Source organism: Bufo bufo, chromosome 1 (assembly GCF_905171765.1).
Source record: "Bufo bufo chromosome 1, aBufBuf1.1, whole genome shotgun sequence".
Taxonomy (NCBI): domain Eukaryota; kingdom Metazoa; phylum Chordata; class Amphibia; order Anura; family Bufonidae; genus Bufo; species Bufo bufo.
The window spans coordinates 405,254,602-405,273,142 of NC_053389.1; positions in this window are offsets into that span (position 1 = coordinate 405,254,602).

The following is an 18,541-nucleotide window of genomic DNA, read 5'->3' on the forward strand; positions in this document are numbered from 1 at the left end:
AATAACCCCTTTGGACCAGGCACCAATCACCGGTGCACTGGTCCTTTGAATCTAAGAGTCCCGTCGCGCGCGCCCCCTAGAGAGCGAGGACGTACACGCCGAGACGCTGGAGTGCTGCCTGGGGGCATACGCTGTGAGCGCTCCGAGGCCAGCAGGGGAGCGCTCAGCGTAACAGTACCCCCCCCCCATTTGGTCTCCCTCCCTTTTTGGTACCGAAGAATTTGCGGATGAGACTGCGGTCCAGGATGTTCTCCTCCGGCTCCCATGACCTCTCCTCAGGACCGCAGCCCTCCCAGTCGACCAAAAAAAATCTTTTCCCCCGGGAGATCTTGGTCGCCAAGATCTCCTTGACAGAGAATATATCGGAGGTACCGGCGACAGGGGTGGGAGAAACAAGCTTGGGAGAAAAAAAACGGTTAAAGACAGCAGGTTTAAGAAGGGAGACATGGAAGGAGTTATGGATTCGGAGGGAGGGAGGAAGATGGAGCTGATAAGAAACTTGATTGATACGACTCTTGATTTTATAGGGTCCCAAGAAACGAGGGCCCAACTTGTAACTTGGGACCCTAAATCGGATGTACCTAGAGGAGAGCCACACCTTGTCACCCGGGCGAAATTCCGGTGGAGATCTGCGTCTCTTGTCAGCTTGAACCTTCATACGGGCAGAAGCTCTGAGGAGAGCAGCATGGGTTTCTCGCCAGATGGAGGAAAAATCCTGTACAAGACTGTCAACGGCAGGTACAGAAGAAGGAGTGGGAGACTGCGGCAGAGGTGGAAGAGGATGACGGCCGAAAACTACAAAGAAAGGAGACTTGTTAGAGGCAGAGGATTGTTTGTAGTTGTAGGAGAACTCCGCCCAGGGAAGTAGATCAGCCCAGTCGTCATGGCGTGAGGATACAAAGTAACGCAGATAGTCACCCAAAATCTGGTTCACCCGTTCTACTTGGCCGTTAGACTGAGGATGGTACGAAGAAGAAAAGTCCAATTTGATCCCGAGCTGAGCACATAGAGCCCTCCAGAATTTGGAGACGAATTGTACCCCACGATCCGAGACAATATGTTTGGGAAGGCCATGGAGACGGAAGATGTGTTGGAAAAATTGTTTGGCCAACATGGGTGCAGAGGGTAGACCGGGCAGGGGTACAAAGTGAGCCATCTTGGAGAAGCGATCCACCACGACCCAAATAACGGACTTGCCACGGGAGGAGGGAAGATCTGTAATAAAGTCCATGGCGATGTGAGACCAGGGAACTTCAGGAACAGGTAGAGGCAAGAGGAGACCCGCTGGTCTCTGGCGAGGCGATTTATCCCGGGCGCAAATCATACAGGCCTGGACGAAGTCCGAGACATCTTTCTCCAGAGAAGGCCACCAGTACCTTTGGGAGACTAGTTGGAGAGACTTTAGCACCCCTGGATGACCGGCAAAAGGGGAGGTGTGGCCCCACTTGAGGATTCGCAGCCGCTGGCGTGGAGGTACGTAGGATTTGCCAGGAGGAAGAAGGCGCAGGTCCACGGGAGCGACTGTAATAAGGCGTTCTGGAGGGATAATATATTGAGGTGTTAACTCGTCGCCCACCACATCAGAGGAGCGAGACAGAGCATCTGCCCTAATGTTCTTACAAGCCGGACGGAAATGGATCTCAAAGTTAAAGCGGGCGAAGAACAGAGACCAACGAGCCTGACGGGGATTTAATCTCTGAGCAGACTGGAGATAAGCCAGGTTCTTGTGGTCCGTGAAGATGTACAAAGGATGTGTGGCCCCCTCAGGTAAATGTCTCCATTCCTCCAGTGCCAATTTAATAGCCAGCAGTTCCCTGTCCCCAATGGAGTAATTTCTCTCTGCGGAAGAGAATGTTTTTGAAAAGAAGCCACAAGTTGAAGTTTTTCCCCGGGAAGACTTCTGGGTGAGGACAGCTCCGGCTCCCACCGAGGAGGCATCCACTTCAAGAGAAAAGGGCTTGGTGGAATCTGGTCTAGAGAGAACGGGTGCAGAGGCAAAGGCGGATTTCAGGGACTGGAAGGCTTCCTCGGCTTGGGAAGGCCAGGATTTGGGGTTAGCTCCTTTTCTAGTGAGAGCCACGATAGGAGCTACCAGAGTGGAATAGTGAGGGATGAATTGCCTGTAGTAATTCGCAAAGCCCAGAAATCTTTGTATGGCTCGGAGGCCAGAGGGACGTGGCCAATCCAGAACCGCCGAGAGTTTGGCTGGGTCCATTTGAAGTCCTTGGGCTGAGATAATGTATCCCAGGAAAGGCAGGGAGGTCCGTTCAAAAAGACATTTTTCAAGTTTAGCATACAGGCGATTTCTCCTAAGACGAGTAAGAACTTGTTGCACATGGACCCGGTGTTGATCCAAATTGGAGGAAAAGATGAGGATATCATCCAGGTATACGACCACGCAGGTGTAAAGTAAGTCCCTGAAAATGTCATTGACGAATTCCTGGAAGACAGCAGGTGCGTTGCAGAGGCCGAAGGGCATCACCAAATACTCAAAATGGCCGTCCCTTGTGTTAAAGGCGGTCTTCCATTCGTCTCCCTCACGGATACGGATCAGATTATAGGCCCCTCGAAGGTCCAATTTAGTAAAGATCTTAGCCCCTCGGAGACGATCAAATAGCTCAGAGATTAGAGGCAGAGGGTAACGGTTCTTGATGGTAATTTTATTAAGACCTCTGTAGTCAATGCAGGGGCGGAGGGAGCCGTCTTTTTTTGTCACAAAGAAAAAACCGGCCCCAGCAGGAGAAGAAGATTTTCTTATGAATCCTCTCTGTAGGTTCTCACGTATATAGTCGGACATGGCAAGAGTCTCAGGAGGAGAGAGAGGATAAATTCTGCCCCGAGGTGGAGTAGAACCGGGTATCAGGTCGATCGGGCAATCATAGGATCGGTGAGGAGGAAGAACCTCAGCTTGTTTCTTGCAGAAGACATCCGTGAAGGAATGGTATGGCTTGGGCAGCCCAGAAGGCGGAGAAACTTGCGGGTTCTGTTTGACCAGAGCAGGCTTGAGACAGCGGTCCGAACAGGAGGAGCCCCAAAGCAGGATCTCACCGGTGGACCAATTCAGGACAGGACTATGACGTTGAAGCCACGGCAGACCCAGGAGGAGTTCGGAGGAACAGAAGGGAAGGACAAAGAACTCTAAAGTCTCGGTATGAAATATTCCGATGTCCATCTGCAGAGGCTGGGTACGGAACTGCACGGTGGCAGAGAGTCTCTCACCGTTAACAGTAGAGATGAAAAACGGCTTGGGTAGATGGATTACTGGAATACTGTACTTGTCAACCAAGGAGGCGTGAATGAAGTTGCCAGCTGAACCGGAATCCAAGAAGGCGGCTGCAGAGAAAGAGGACTTGGAAGAGATGATCAGCTGCACGGGTATGATGAGACGTAGAGAGGAAGAATCCACACCTAGCAACGCCTCTCCCACGCTTACTAGGTGTGAGCGTTTCCCGAACGCGGTGGACGGAGAGGACAAGCTCTAAGGAAGTGCTCGGTACTGGCACAGTACAGACACAGGTTCTCGTTTCTGCGGCGTCTTCGTTCTTGCGGAGTCAAGCGTGACCGATCCACCTGCATGGCTTCCGCTGCGGAAAACCCAGTAGCGGGTTGAGGTGGATGCGGAAAAACGGGAGCCAGACGAGGAAAGCGTCTAGGACGAGCTTTTTCCTTTTCAAGGAGGAGTTCCTCTTGTCTTTCGGCAAAACGTTTGTCTATCCTAGTGGCCAGCAAGATGAGGTCACTAAGAGTGGAAGGAAGCTCACGTGCAGCCAGAACGTCCTTTACTTCACTGTTAAGTCCTTTCTTGAAGGTGGCGCAAAGGGCTTCATTGTTCCAGTTCAGCTCAGAGGCCAGGGTGCGGAACTGAATGGCATAGTCACCCATGGAAGAACCTCCTTGGGTCAAATTTAGCAAGGCAGTCTCTGCGGAGGTAACCCGGGCAGGCTCTTCAAAAACATTCCGGAACTCTAGGCAGAAGCTCTGGACGGAAGTGGTGGCAGGATCTGCGCGGTCCCATAGTGGTGTAGCCCAGGCCAGGGCCTTCCCGGACAGTAAACTGAGAATAAAGGCTACCTTGGCTCGCTTAGAAGGAAACTGGTCGGACAGGAGCTCGAGGTGGAGAGAGCACTGCGACAAGAACCCACGGCACTGCTTAGGATCTCCGTCATATTTGTCTGGTAGGGACAAACGGATTCTGGAACCGCTGGTAACTGCAGGCGGAGGTGATGCAGCAGGAGCAGACGGAGGAGCTGGCTGACGCAGAGAAGGCAGGAGCTGCCTCAACATAGCGGTCAACTGGGCCAGCTGTTGACCCTGCTGGGCCACAATGGTGGTGAGGTCCTCCAGGCTTGGCAGGGGAACATCACCGGGATCCATGGCCGGATCTTACTGTCACGTACCGGCAGGACAGGTAGTGGATCCTCTGGACCAGAGAGGCGATGGCGCGGGTTGTACTAGAGGACCGGTTCTAAGCAGTTACTGGTCTTCACCAGAGCCCGCCGCAAAGCGGGATGGATTTGCTGCAGCGGTAACTACCAGGTCGTGTCCCCTAGTAACAACTCGACCTCTCTGGCTGGTGATATGGCGTGGTACACAGGGAGAAGGCAAGAGCGAAGTCGGACGTAGCAGCGGTCAGGGCAGGCGGCAAAGGTTCAAAGGCGAGTGGACGGTAGCAACAGGTACGGCAACAGGTAAGGCAAACTAACATAGAAAGGAACGCTTTCTCTGAGGCACAAGGCACAAAGATCCGGCAGAAAGCTGTGGGAGGAGAAGGTATAAATGGGCAGTGCACAGGTGCAGCCTAATTAAGTCAGCACTGCCTCTCACAACCTTAACCCTTAATAACCCCTTTGGACCAGGCACCAATCACCGGTGCACTGGTCCTTTGAATCTAAGAGTCCCGTCCCGCGCGCCCCCTAGAGAGCGAGGACGCACACGCCGAGACGCTGGAGTGCTGCCTGGGGGCATACGTTGTGAGCGCTCCGAGGCCAGCAGGGGACCCGGAGCGCTCAGCGTAACAGCCACTCTGTGGCCTCCTGATTCTGCTGCCACCTCCAGATTCTGTCATTGTGCCACTCTGTGGCCTACTCATGCTGCTGCCACCTTCAGACTCTGTCGTTGTGCCACTCTGTTACCTACTCATGCTGCTTCCACCTCCAGACACTGTCGTTGTGCCACTCTGTGGCCTACTCATGCTGCTGCCACCTCCAGACTCTGTTGTACCATTCTGTGACTTCCACATGCTCATGCCACCTCTAGACTTTGACATTGTGCAACTCTGTGTCCTCCTCCTGATGCTGCTGCCACCTCCAGACTCTGTTATTGTGTCACTCTGTGGCCTACTCATGCTGCTGCCACCTCCATGCTCTGTCGTTGTGCCACTCGGTGGCCTCCTCATACTGCTTCCACCTCCATACCCTGTTATTGGGCCACTCTGTGGTCTCCTCATGCTGCTTCCACCTCACCACTATGTCATAGGTCCACTCTGTGGATTTCTCATGCTGTTCCCACCCTTTCCCACTTTATGACTAGTCCACTATTTTGGCTTTCTGCCTGGCTGACATCATTTATTTGACACTTCTTTTGATTTGTCAGAAGGAAGGAAAAATGAGACTCACAACAGATCCTGTCTGTGTAGCAACTAGTGATGAGCGGCAGGGGCAATATTCGAATTCACAATATTTTGCGAATATTTGGGCGAATATTCGCCATATATTCGAGAATTCATGATCTCTAAGCATTATTTTCTTGATCGCAAAAATTTGCATAAAATTCTAAAGAATTCGCATAAAAATTTGCATGAACTGGTATTTTTAAAAAAATAATTTAATATTCCCGATCACGAATATATTTAGCAATATTCTAAATATTAGCGAATTCTCAAAGTGCCGATATTCGCGATTAAAAAACGCAATTCGAATATTCGTGATAAACACTAGTAGCAACTTTAAGGCCTGTATGGTCCCATCAGAATTGGCTTATGATTTGGTAGCCAAAAGCAGGAGTGGGTAGAAAACACAGAAGAAATATTTGGTTCACGTGTCATCTAGATCCACTCCTGTTTTTTTTTTTTGGGCATTAGCAATACTGATGGATTACTGACCAAATGCTGACTGAGAGAAGGCAAATGCTCAACAGACAGGATCCATTTTTTGAGGGGTTATTGTTATGATGGATCAGAGGAAGGGCAAAATAATCTGTGACGTCAACACAAACTTACTGCTGACACCCTCTCCACTCTGTCAAGGGGGGCTCTACTTTTATAAGCATTTAATAGAACAGGTTCTGTAGACATCTAGGGAATCAGCTGACGAGGGTGTAAAAGTAGTGCGCTTCTTCTTGACGCTAACATCTACCTGTAAGGCCTCCTGCACACGAACGTGTGCGCCCCGTCGTCGTGCTGCGGCCCGCAAAATGCGGCCCGCAATGCACAAACACCGTCCGTGGGGCAGCCGCTGCGGATCGCGGACCCATTCACTTTAATGGGTCCGCGATCTGGCCATTACGCAAAAAGATAGGACATGTTCTATCTTTTTGCAGAACGGAAGTATGGGACGAAATCCCACGGAAGCACTCATTAGTGCTCCAGTAGGGTTCGGTTCCATGCTTCCGTTCCGCACCATTCCGCATCTCCGGATTTGCAGACCCATTGAAGTGAATGCATCAGTGATGCAGAATGGCCACAGAATGGCGCCCGTGTATTGCAGATCCGCAAATTCGGTCCGCAATACGGCAACAGGAAGCACAAGTTAGTGTGCAGGAGGCCTAAGGCTGAGTTGATACTTGAGTTATTTGGTCAGTTTTGGCCCATTTACTGCCCACAAAAGTGAAGTATGCAGTGATTCTAAGAGCAACACCTGTCATGTGCTTGTCATACTGACTCACAGTGTTGTTTCACTAGCACAGCAGACTCCCTATGTGTGTTACTGCAAGTTACTGCACAGTGTTCTGCACCCCTATAAAGGCTCTCTGCAGCCCGTAAATAGCAGTTTTTAACGCGAATAAATTCGGATCTAAGCAAATTTTTCCCAAAAATTTGGCGAACCGGCCGAATAGAATTTTTTTTTTATTCGCTCAGTTCTAATTATTATTATAATAATATTTTAAATGCTTTATTTTATATCACACAAGCAGTGGCCTATATAGAGAAGTAAGGGCCCCATAGCAAGGATCAAACCAACCAACCCCCACACAGAACAGAAGGGATTCTGCTTAAACCCTTTTCAATTACCCTTTTATTGCCATTTTTCCACTGCCGCATCTGCTAAAAGTTGTAGGTAGGGTAGAGTCCTGACAAAGTTTTCACCTCCAGTAGAAGAGGAGATAATCCCAACTAAGGCTACTTTCGTTTTTGCTGGATCCGGCAGGGCTCAGCAAAAATGCTTCAGTTACTGATAATACAACCGCCTGCATCCGTTATGAACGGATCCGGTTGTATTATCTTTAACATAGCCAAGACGGATCTGTCATGATTAGAGATGAGCGAATCCCGAATCAGACGAAGCAGAATTCGATCCGAATTTCAGGAAAAATTGGATTCGCAACTAATGCAAATTTCCTCGTGCTTCATGGTAACATATCGCAATGTTTTCTAAAATGGTGGCTAAAATGGCGGCTACACGTGTGAGGACATTGGGAAGGCGGGCTGACCCACAATACTATGCATGCAGCCAATCAGCAGCCAGCCAGCCCTGTGATGTTACAGCCCTATAAATACACCCATCTTAGAGTCATACATTTTCCAGCATTCTGAGGGCAGCGACAGACATGAGAAGGCGCTAGGGACAGCAATAGTAAAAAAAACTCATTGTAAAAAAAAAATAACTGAAAAATAACTGAAAAAACTATTTATAAGTGCAGGGAAAGGATAGAGAGGAATCATTTCACAGCATCTTAGTGCAGGAGAGACGTCAGAAGGCGCTAGGGACAGTGCCAGAAAAGCGATTTACAAGTGCAGGGAAACATTATTTGGGGATCCAAATAGCCATTATACATCTCTGAATTCCAGCAATTTTCTCTTGTTATTGGGGTGCAAGTGTTATGTTGAAAAGCCTTTAGTGGCTTATATCTGTGTCAAAAGAAAAATATATACGCATTTCACTTCTGCAGTTATTTGTGTTGAAAGAGTTTAGTGGCCTATTTCAGTAAAAACAGAAAAAATATATACACATTTCACTCCTGCAGTTATATGTGGTGAAAGTATTCAGTGTCCTATTTCAATACAAAAAAGAAAAATATATACGCATTTCACTTCTGCAGTTATTTTTGTTGAAAGAGTTTAGTGGCCTATTTCAGTACAAAAAAGAAAAATATATACGCATTTCACTTCTGCAGTTATATGTGGTGAAAGCGTTCAGTGTCCAATTTCCATACAAAAAGGAAAATAATATATACGCACTTCACTGTTGCCTTTATTTGTGGTGAAATAGTTTAGTGGCCTATTTCAGTACAAAAAGGAAAAATATATACGCACTTCACTGGTGCATTTATTTCAGCTAAAAGCGTTTAGTGGCCTATTTCAGTACAAAAAGAAAAATATATTCTCTGTTCACTTCTGCAGTTATATGTGCTGAAAGCGTTTAGTGGCCTATTTCAGTACAGAAAGAAAAATATATACGCACTTCACTGGTGCATTTATTTTTGCTAAAAGCGTTTACTGGCCTATTTCAGTACAGAAAAAAAATATATATACTCACTTCACTGTTGCAGTTATTTGTGGTAAAAGAGTTTAGTGGCCTATTTCAGTACAAAAAGAAAAATATACTCTCAGTAAGCCTCTGCAGTTCTATGTGTTAAAAGCGTTTATTGGCCTATTTCAGTACAGAAAGTAAAATATATATGCACCTTACTGGTGCATTTATTTCTGCTAAAAACGTTTACTGGCCTATTTCAGTACAGAAATAAAAAAATATACGCACTTCACTGGTGCATTTATTTCTTCTAAAAGCATTTAGTGGCCTATTTCAGTACAGAAAAATATATATATACGCGCTTCACTGGTGCAGTTATTTGTGCAAAAGCGTTTAATAGGCTATTTCAGTACAGAAGGAAAAAATATACGCACTTCACTGGTAAACTTATTTGTGGCAAAAGCGTTTAGTGGCCAATTTCAGTACAGAAAGAAAATATATACGCACTTCACTGGTGCATTTATTTCTGCTAAAAGCGTTTACTGGCCTATTTCAGTACAAAAAAGAAAAATATATACGCATTTCACTTCTGCAGTTATATGTGGTGAAAGCGTTCAGTGTCCAATTTCCGTACAAAAAGGAAAAAATATACTCACTTCACTCTTGCCTTTATTTGTGGTGAAATAGTTTAGTGGCCTATTTCAGTACAAAAAGGAAAAATATATACGCACTTCACTAGTACATTTATTTCAGCTTAAAGCGTTTAGTGGCCTATTTCAGTACAGAAAGAAAAATATATACGCACTTCACTGGTGCATTTATTTTTGCTAAAAGCTTTTACTGGCCTATTTCAGTACAGAAAGAAAAAATATATACTCACTTCACTGTTGCAGTTATTTGTGGTAAAAGAGATTAGTGGCCTATTTCAGTACAGAAAGAAAAATATACTCTCAGTAAACCTCTGCAGTTGTATGTGTTAAAAGCATTTATTGGCCTATTTCAGTACAAAAAGTTAAATATATACGCACTTCACTGATGCATTTATTTCTGCTAAAAGCGTTTACTGGCCTATTTCAGTATAGAAATAAAAAATATACGCACTTCACTGGTGCATTTATTTCTGCTAAAAGCATTTAGTGGCCTATTTCAGTACAGAAAAAAACATATATACGCGCTTCACTGGTGCAGTTATTTGTGCAAAAGTGTTTAATGGGCTATTTCAGTACAGAAGGAAAAAATATACGCACTTCACTGGTGAACTTATTTGTGGCAAAAGCGTTTAGTGGCCAATTTCAGTACAGAAAGAAAATATATATGCGCTTCACTGGTGCATTTATTTCTGCTAAAAGCGTTTACTGGCCTATTTCAGTACAAAAAGAAAAATATATTTTCAGTTCACTTCTGCAGTTATATACGTTAAAAGCGTTTAGTGGCCTATTTCAGTACAGAAATTAAAAAATAAATGCCCTTCACTAGTGCATTTATTTCTGGAAAAAGAGTTTAGTGGCCTATTTCAGTGCAAAAAGGAAAAAAATATACGCACTTCACTGTTGCCTTTATTTGTGGTGAAATAGTTTAGTGGCCTATTTCAGTACAAAAAGGAAAAATATATACGCACTTCACTGGTACATTTATTTCAGCTAAAAGCGTTTAGTGGCCTATTTCAGTACAGAAAGAAAAATATATATGCACTTCACTGGTGCATTTATTTTTGCTAAAAGCGTTTACTGGCCTATTTCAGTACAGAAAGAAAAAATATATACTCACTTCACTGTTGCAGTTATTTGTGGTAAAAGAGTTTAGTGGCCTATTTCAGTACAGAAAGAAAAATATACTCTCAGTAAACCTCTGCAGTTGTATGTGTTAAAAGCATTTATTGGCCTATTTCAGTTCAAAAAGTTAAATATATACGCACTTCACTGGTGCATTTATTTCTGCTAAAAGCGTTTACTGGCCTATTTCAGTATAGAAATAAAAAATATACGCACTTCACTGGTGCATTTATTTCTGCTAAAAGCATTTAGTGGCCTATTTCAGTACAGAAAAATATATATATACGCGCTTCACTGGTGCAGTTATTTGTGCAAAAGTGTTTAATGGGCTATTTCAGTACAGAAGGAAAAAATATACGCACTTCACTGGTGAACTTATTTGTGGCAAAAGCGTTTAGTGGCCAATTTCAGTACAGAAAGAAAATATATACGCGCTTCACTGGTGCATTTATTTCTGCTAAAAGCGTTTACTGGCCTATTTCAGTACAAAAAGAAAAATATATTCTCAGTTCACTTCTGCAGTTATATACGTTGAAAGCGTTTAGTGGCCTATTTCAGTACAGAAAGAAAAAAATAAATGCACTTCACTAGTGCATTTATTTCTGGAAAAAGAGTTTAGTGGCCTATTTCAGTGCAAAAAGGAAAAAAATATACGCACTTCACTGTTGCATTTATTTGTGCTGAAAGACTTTAGTGGCCTATTTAAGTACGAAAAGGAAAAAAATATACACACTTTACTGTTGCATTTATTTGTGGCAAAAGCATTTAGTGGCCTATTTCAGTACAGAAAGAAAAATATATACGCACTTCACTAGTGCATTTATTTCTGGAAAATAGAGTTTAGTGGCCTATTTCAGTACAAAAAGGAAAAAAATATACACACTTCACTGTTGAATTTATTTGTGGTGAAAGAGTTTAGTGACCAATTTCAGTACAAAACGAAAAATATATACGCATTTCACTTCTGCAGTTATTATTTCAGTACAAAAACAAAATATATTCGGAGTTCCCTTTTACAGTTATATGTGGTAAAACCTTTTGTGACGTATTTCGGTCGAAAAACTAATTTTATTCAGCATTCAGCACTGCAGTTATATGTGGTAAAATCTTTATTGATGTATTTCGGTCGAAAAAACTAATTTTATTCAGCGTTCAGCGCTGCAGTGATATGTGGTAAAATCTTTATTGACGTATTTCGGTCGAAAAACAAATTTTATTCAGTGTTCAGCACTGCAGTTATATGTGGTAAAGTGTTTATTGACGTATTTCGGTTGAAAAACAACATTTATTCAGCGGTTAGCGCTGTGGTTATATGTGGTAGAATCTTTACTGAAGTATTTCGGTCTAAAAAACGAAATGTATTCAGTGGTCAGCACTGCGGTTATATGCGGTAAAATCTTTAGTGATGTATCTTGATGAACTTCACAACTCTTCCGGGCTCAAAGCTATCTTCAAGCTTTGTCTTATCATTGTCTCTAGCTACTAGAGGCCTGTTCATGCCAGACAGGGTCCCCCAGAAGTCTCTGGGTCGATGAGTAGCCGATACCACACTTGCATCAATCTTGACAGGATTCCTCTCCAGGTGGAGAGAAATAGTTTTTTGGAATGCTTTCTCCATCATAACCACGTTGTCGAATAAACTGAAGACTGGCGGATTCTCTCCTGTCTTAGGTAACACTTTATTTTTATTATTAAATTTATTAAATATTAAATATTAAATTGAACCAAAACTTGATTAAAATGATAAGAAAGTAAACTTAAATTCGCCAATATATTATCCCAATCTTCAAGGGAAATTCTCGGACAATCAATTTGCCAAGCCTTTTGTGCCGGAGAACGAGTGTTATTAAATCGTGTTTTAAGCAACACTTTATAAAGTTGAGAAATTTTAACCTTCTTTTCTGTCCCATATTCCCTATAAATGAATAGACGAAGCGGCCACTCTGTGGCCTCCTCATGCTGCTGCCACCTCCACAATTTCTCATCGTCGTGCCACTCTGTGGCCCCCTCATGCTTCTGCCACATCCGTAATCTCTCGTCGTCATGCTACTATGTGGCCTACTCATGCTGTGGCCGCCTCATGCTGCTGCCACCTCCACAATTTCTCATCGTCGTGCCACTCTGTGGCCCCCTCATGCTTCTGCCACATCCGTAATCTCTCGTCGTCATGCTACTATGTGGCCTACTCATGCTGTGGCCGCCTCATGCTGCTGCCACCTCCACACTCTGTCACCTTGCCAGTCTGTGGCCTCCTAATGTTGCTACCACCTCCACACTATTTCACCTTGCCACTCTGTGGTCTCCTGATGCTGCTGCCACCTCCACACTTGGTCATTGTGCCACCCTGTGGCTTCCTCCTGATGCTGCTGCTGCCACCTCCACGCTCTGTCATTGTGCCACTCTGTGGCCTCCTACTGGCGCTGCTGCTGCCGCCATCTTCAGACTCTGTCATTGTGCCACTTGGTGGCCTTCTCCTGATGCTGCTACTGCTGCTGCTGCCGCCACCCCCAGACTCTGTCATTCTGCCATTCGGTGGCTTCCTCATACTGCTGCCACCTACACACTCTGTCATTGTGCCAATCTGTGGCCTCCTCCTGATCTTGCTGCTGCCGCCACCTCCACACTCTCTCATTGTGGCACTCTGTGGCCTTCTCATGCTGCCACCACCTCCAGACTCTGTCATTCTGCCACTCAGTGGCCTCCTCATGGTGCTGCCACCTCCAGACTCTGTCATTAGGCAACTCTGTGGCCTGCTACTGATGCTGCTGCCACCTCCAGACTCTGTCATTGTGCCACTCAGTGGCTTCCTCATACTGCTGCCACTTCCACACTCTGTCATTGTGCCACTCAGTGGCCTTCTCCTGATGCTGCTACTACTGCTGCAGCCACCTCCAGACTTTGTGAATATGCCACTCGGTGGCTTCCTCATACTGTGGCCACCTCCACACTCTGTCATTGTGCCACTCTGTGACTTCCTCATGCTGCTGCCACCTCCACACTCAATCATTGTGCCACTCAGTGGCTTCCACATACTGCTGCCACCTCCAGACTCTATCATTGTGCCACTCGTGGCTTCCACATACTGCTGCCACCTCCACACTCTGTCATTGTGCCACTCTGTGGACTCCTACTGATGCTGCTGCTACCGCCACCTCCAGACTCTGTCATTGTGCCACTCGGTGGCCTTCTCCTAAAGCTGCTACTTCTGCTGCCGCCACCTCCAGAATATGTCATTGTGCCACTCAGTGGCTTCCTCTTACTGCTGCCACCTCCACACTCTGTCATTGTGCCAATCTGTGGCCTCCTCCTGATGATGCTGCTGCTGCCGCCACCTCCGCACTCTGTCATTGTGCCACTCTGTGGTCTTCTCATGCTGCCGCCACCTCCAGACTCTGTCATTGTGCCAAGTAAGAAGAAAAGAGGATCCAGCTCACCTGCTTTGCAAATGATCAGTCGTCGGGCTCCTCCTGTGCACGGATTATATGGTGAGACCTTGTATGTAGCATATACCACAAGAAAAGAAAAATCCTGCACTTTCAATGTTGATTTCAAGCTGTAACTTCTTTATTCCGGTGGATACAAATATTATAGCCGTTCACATCACATGCGGTAAAAACACGCGGTCTTGTGTCAGTCGACGCGTTTCAAACTTAGCAGTTTTTATTCATGACTTCTGTCATTGTGCCACTCTGTGTCCTCTTCATGGTGCTGCCACCTCTAGGCTCTATAATTGTGCCACTCTGTGGCCTGCTACTGATGCTGCTGCCGCCACCTCAAGACTCTGTCATTGTGCAACTCAGTGACTTTCTCATACTGCTGCCACCTCCACACTCGGTCATTGTGCAACTCAGTGGCCCCCTCATACTGCTGCCACCTCCACACTCTGTCACTGTGCCACTCTGTGACTTCCTCATGCTGCTGCCACCTCCACACTCAATCATTGTGTCACTTGGTGGCCTCCTCATACTGCTGCCAACTCCAGACTCTGTTATTGTGCCACTCAGTGGTCCTCTCATGCTTCTGCCACCTCCACACTCTGTCATTGTGCCACTTGGTGGTCTTGTCCTGATGATGCTACTGCCGCCCCCTGCAGTTTCTGTAATTGTGCCACTCGGTGGCTTCCTCATACTGCTGCAAACTTCAGACTCTGTCATTGGGCCACTCGGTGGCCTTCTCCTGATGCTGCTACTGCTGCTGCCAACACCTCCAGACTCTGTCATTGTGCCACTCTGTGGACTCCTAATGCTGTCGCCACCTCCACACTGTCATTGTGCCACTCTGTAGTCTCCTCATGCTGCCACCACCTCCAGACTCTGTCATTGTGCCACTATGTGGCCTCCTGATGCTGCCACATTCTCCAGACCCTGTCATTAGGCCTCCTCATGCTGTTACCACCCTCCCCACTTCATGACTGGTCCACTATTTTGCCTTTTGGCCTGACTGACATCATCATTTGTTTGACCCTTCTTCTGATCTGTCAGAAGGAAGGAAAAATGAGACGCACAATGGATCCTGTCTGTGTAGAAGCTGTAAGGCCTGTATGGTCCCATCAGAATTGGCTTATGATTTGGTAGCCAAAAGCAGGAGTGGATACAAAAGACAGAAGACATGCAAATATTCCACGTGTCATCTCTGTTTTAGATCCACTCCTGTTTTTTTTGCATTAGCAATACTGATGAATTATTGCGCAAATACTGACCATGTGAAGACGTATGCTCCACAGACAGGATCCGTTTTTTGTGGGTTATTGTTCTGACAGATCAGAGGAATGTCATTGTGCCACTCAGTGGCTTCCTCTTACTGCTGCCACCTCCACACTCTGTCATTGTGCCAATCTGTGGCCTCCTCCTGATGATGCTGCTGCTGCCGCCACCTCCGCACTCTGTCATTGTGCCACTCTGTGGTCTTCTCATGCTGCCGCCACCTCCAGACTCTGTCATTGTGCCAAGTAAGAAGAAAAGAGGATCCAGCTCACCTGCTTTGCAAATGATCAGCCGTCGGGCTCCTCCTGTGCACGGATTATATGGTGAGACCTTGTATGTAGCATATACCACAAGAAAAGAAAAATCCTGCACTTTCAATGTTGATTTCAAGCTGTAACTTCTTTATTCCGGTGGATACAAATATTATAGCCGTTCACATCACATGCGGTAAAAACACGCGGTCTTGTGTCAGTCGACGCGTTTCAAACTTAGCAGTTTTTATTCATGACTTCTGTCATTGTGCCACTCTGTGTCCTCTTCATGGTGCTGCCACCTCTAGGCTCTATAATTGTGCCACTCTGTGGCCTGCTACTGATGCTGCTGCCGCCACCTCAAGACTCTGTCATTGTGCAACTCAGTGACTTTCTCATACTGCTGCCACCTCCACACTCGGTCATTGTGCAACTCAGTGGCCCCCTCATACTGCTGCCACCTCCACACTCTGTCACTGTGCCACTCTGTGACTTCCTCATGCTGCTGCCACCTCCACACTCAATCATTGTGTCACTTGGTGGCCTCCTCATACTGCTGCCAACTCCAGACTCTGTTATTGTGCCACTCAGTGGTCCTCTCATGCTTCTGCCACCTCCACACTCTGTCATTGTGCCACTTGGTGGTCTTGTCCTGATGATGCTACTGCCGCCCCCTGCAGTTTCTGTAATTGTGCCACTCGGTGGCTTCCTCATACTGCTGCAAACTTCAGACTCTGTCATTGGGCCACTCGGTGGCCTTCTCCTGATGCTGCTACTGCTGCTGCCAACACCTCCAGACTCTGTCATTGTGCCACTCTGTGGACTCCTAATGCTGTCGCCACCTCCACACTGTCATTGTGCCACTCTGTAGTCTCCTCATGCTGCCACCACCTCCAGACTCTGTCATTGTGCCACTATGTGGCCTCCTGATGCTGCCACATTCTCCAGACCCTGTCATTAGGCCTCCTCATGCTGTTACCACCCTCCCCACTTCATGACTGGTCCACTATTTTGCCTTTTGGCCTGACTGACATCATCATTTGTTTGACCCTTCTTCTGATCTGTCAGAAGGAAGGAAAAATGAGACGCACAATGGATCCTGTCTGTGTAGAAGCTGTAAGGCCTGTATGGTCCCATCAGAATTGGCTTATGATTTGGTAGCCAAAAGCAGGAGTGGATACAAAAGACAGAAGACATGCAAATATTCCACGTGTCATCTCTGTTTTAGATCCACTCCTGTTTTTTTTGCATTAGCAATACTGATGAATTATTGCGCAAATACTGACCATGTGAAGACGTATGCTCCACAGACAGGATCCGTTTTTTGTGGGTTATTGTTCTGACAGATCAGAGGAATGTCATTGTGCCACTCAGTGGCTTCCTCTTACTGCTGCCACCTCCACACTCTGTCATTGTGCCAATCTGTGGCCTCCTCCTGATGATGCTGCTGCTGCCGCCACCTCCGCACTCTGTCATTGTGCCACTCTGTGGTCTTCTCATGCTGCCGCCACCTCCAGACTCTGTCATTGTGCCAAGTAAGAAGAAAAGAGGATCCAGCTCACCTGCTTTGCAAATGATCAGCCGTCGGGCTCCTCCTGTGCACGGATTATATGGTGAGACCTTGTATGTAGCATATACCACAAGAAAAGAAAAATCCTGCACTTTCAATGTTGATTTCAAGCTGTAACTTCTTTATTCCGGTGGATACAAATATTATAGCCGTTCACATCACATGCGGTAAAAACACGCGGTCTTGTGTCAGTCGACGCGTTTCAAACTTAGCAGTTTTTATTCATGACTTCTGTCATTGTGCCACTCTGTGTCCTCTTCATGGTGCTGCCACCTCTAGGCTCTATAATTGTGCCACTCTGTGGCCTGCTACTGATGCTGCTGCCGCCACCTCAAGACTCTGTCATTGTGCAACTCAGTGACTTTCTCATACTGCTGCCACCTCCACACTCGGTCATTGTGCAACTCAGTGGCCCCCTCATACTGCTGCCACCTCCACACTCTGTCACTGTGCCACTCTGTGACTTCCTCATGCTGCTGCCACCTCCACACTCAATCATTGTGTCACTTGGTGGCCTCCTCATACTGCTGCCAACTCCAGACTCTGTTATTGTGCCACTCAGTGGTCCTCTCATGCTTCTGCCACCTCCACACTCTGTCATTGTGCCACTTGGTGGTCTTGTCCTGATGATGCTACTGCCGCCCCCTGCAGTTTCTGTAATTGTGCCACTCGGTGGCTTCCTCATACTGCTGCAAACTTCAGACTCTGTCATTGGGCCACTCGGTGGCCTTCTCCTGATGCTGCTACTGCTGCTGCCAACACCTCCAGACTCTGTCATTGTGCCACTCTGTGGACTCCTAATGCTGTCGCCACCTCCACACTGTCATTGTGCCACTCTGTAGTCTCCTCATGCTGCCACCACCTCCAGACTCTGTCATTGTGCCACTATGTGGCCTCCTGATGCTGCCACATTCTCCAGACCCTGTCATTAGGCCTCCTCATGCTGTTACCACCCTCCCCACTTCATGACTGGTCCACTATTTTGCCTTTTGGCCTGACTGACATCATCATTTGTTTAAACCTTCTTCTGATCTGTCAGAAGGAAGGAAAAATGAGACGCACAATGGATCCTGTCTGTGTAGAAGCTGTAAGGCCTGTATGGTCCCATCAGAATTGGCTTATGATTTGGTAGCCAAAAGCAGGAGTGGATACAAAAGACAGAAGACATGCAAATATTCCACGTGTCATCTCTGTTTTAGATCCACTCCTGTTTTTTTTGCATTAGCAATACTGATGAATTATTGCGCAAATACTGACCATGTGAAGACGTATGCTCCACAGACAGGATCCGTTTTTTGTGGGTTATTGTTCTGACAGATCAGAGGAAGGGCAAATTAATCAGTGATGTCAATACAAACAGGTGCCAGCTTAGGGTTAGTCAGGGGTGGCCATTCTATTTCCCATCCGTAGATAAGGGTCCCCCTTCCCCTCCGTCTGGTGCGACACGACTGCTGCTGGGATAGCGGTCGTGACAGCGACAGTGTAAAAGGAGTGTGCTTCTTCTTGGAGCTAACATCGACCTGTAAGGCTTAGCTCATACTTGAGTTATGTGGTCAGTTTTGGCCCCGTGACTACCCAAATAAGTCAAGTGTGCAGCGATTCTAAGAGCGACTCCTGT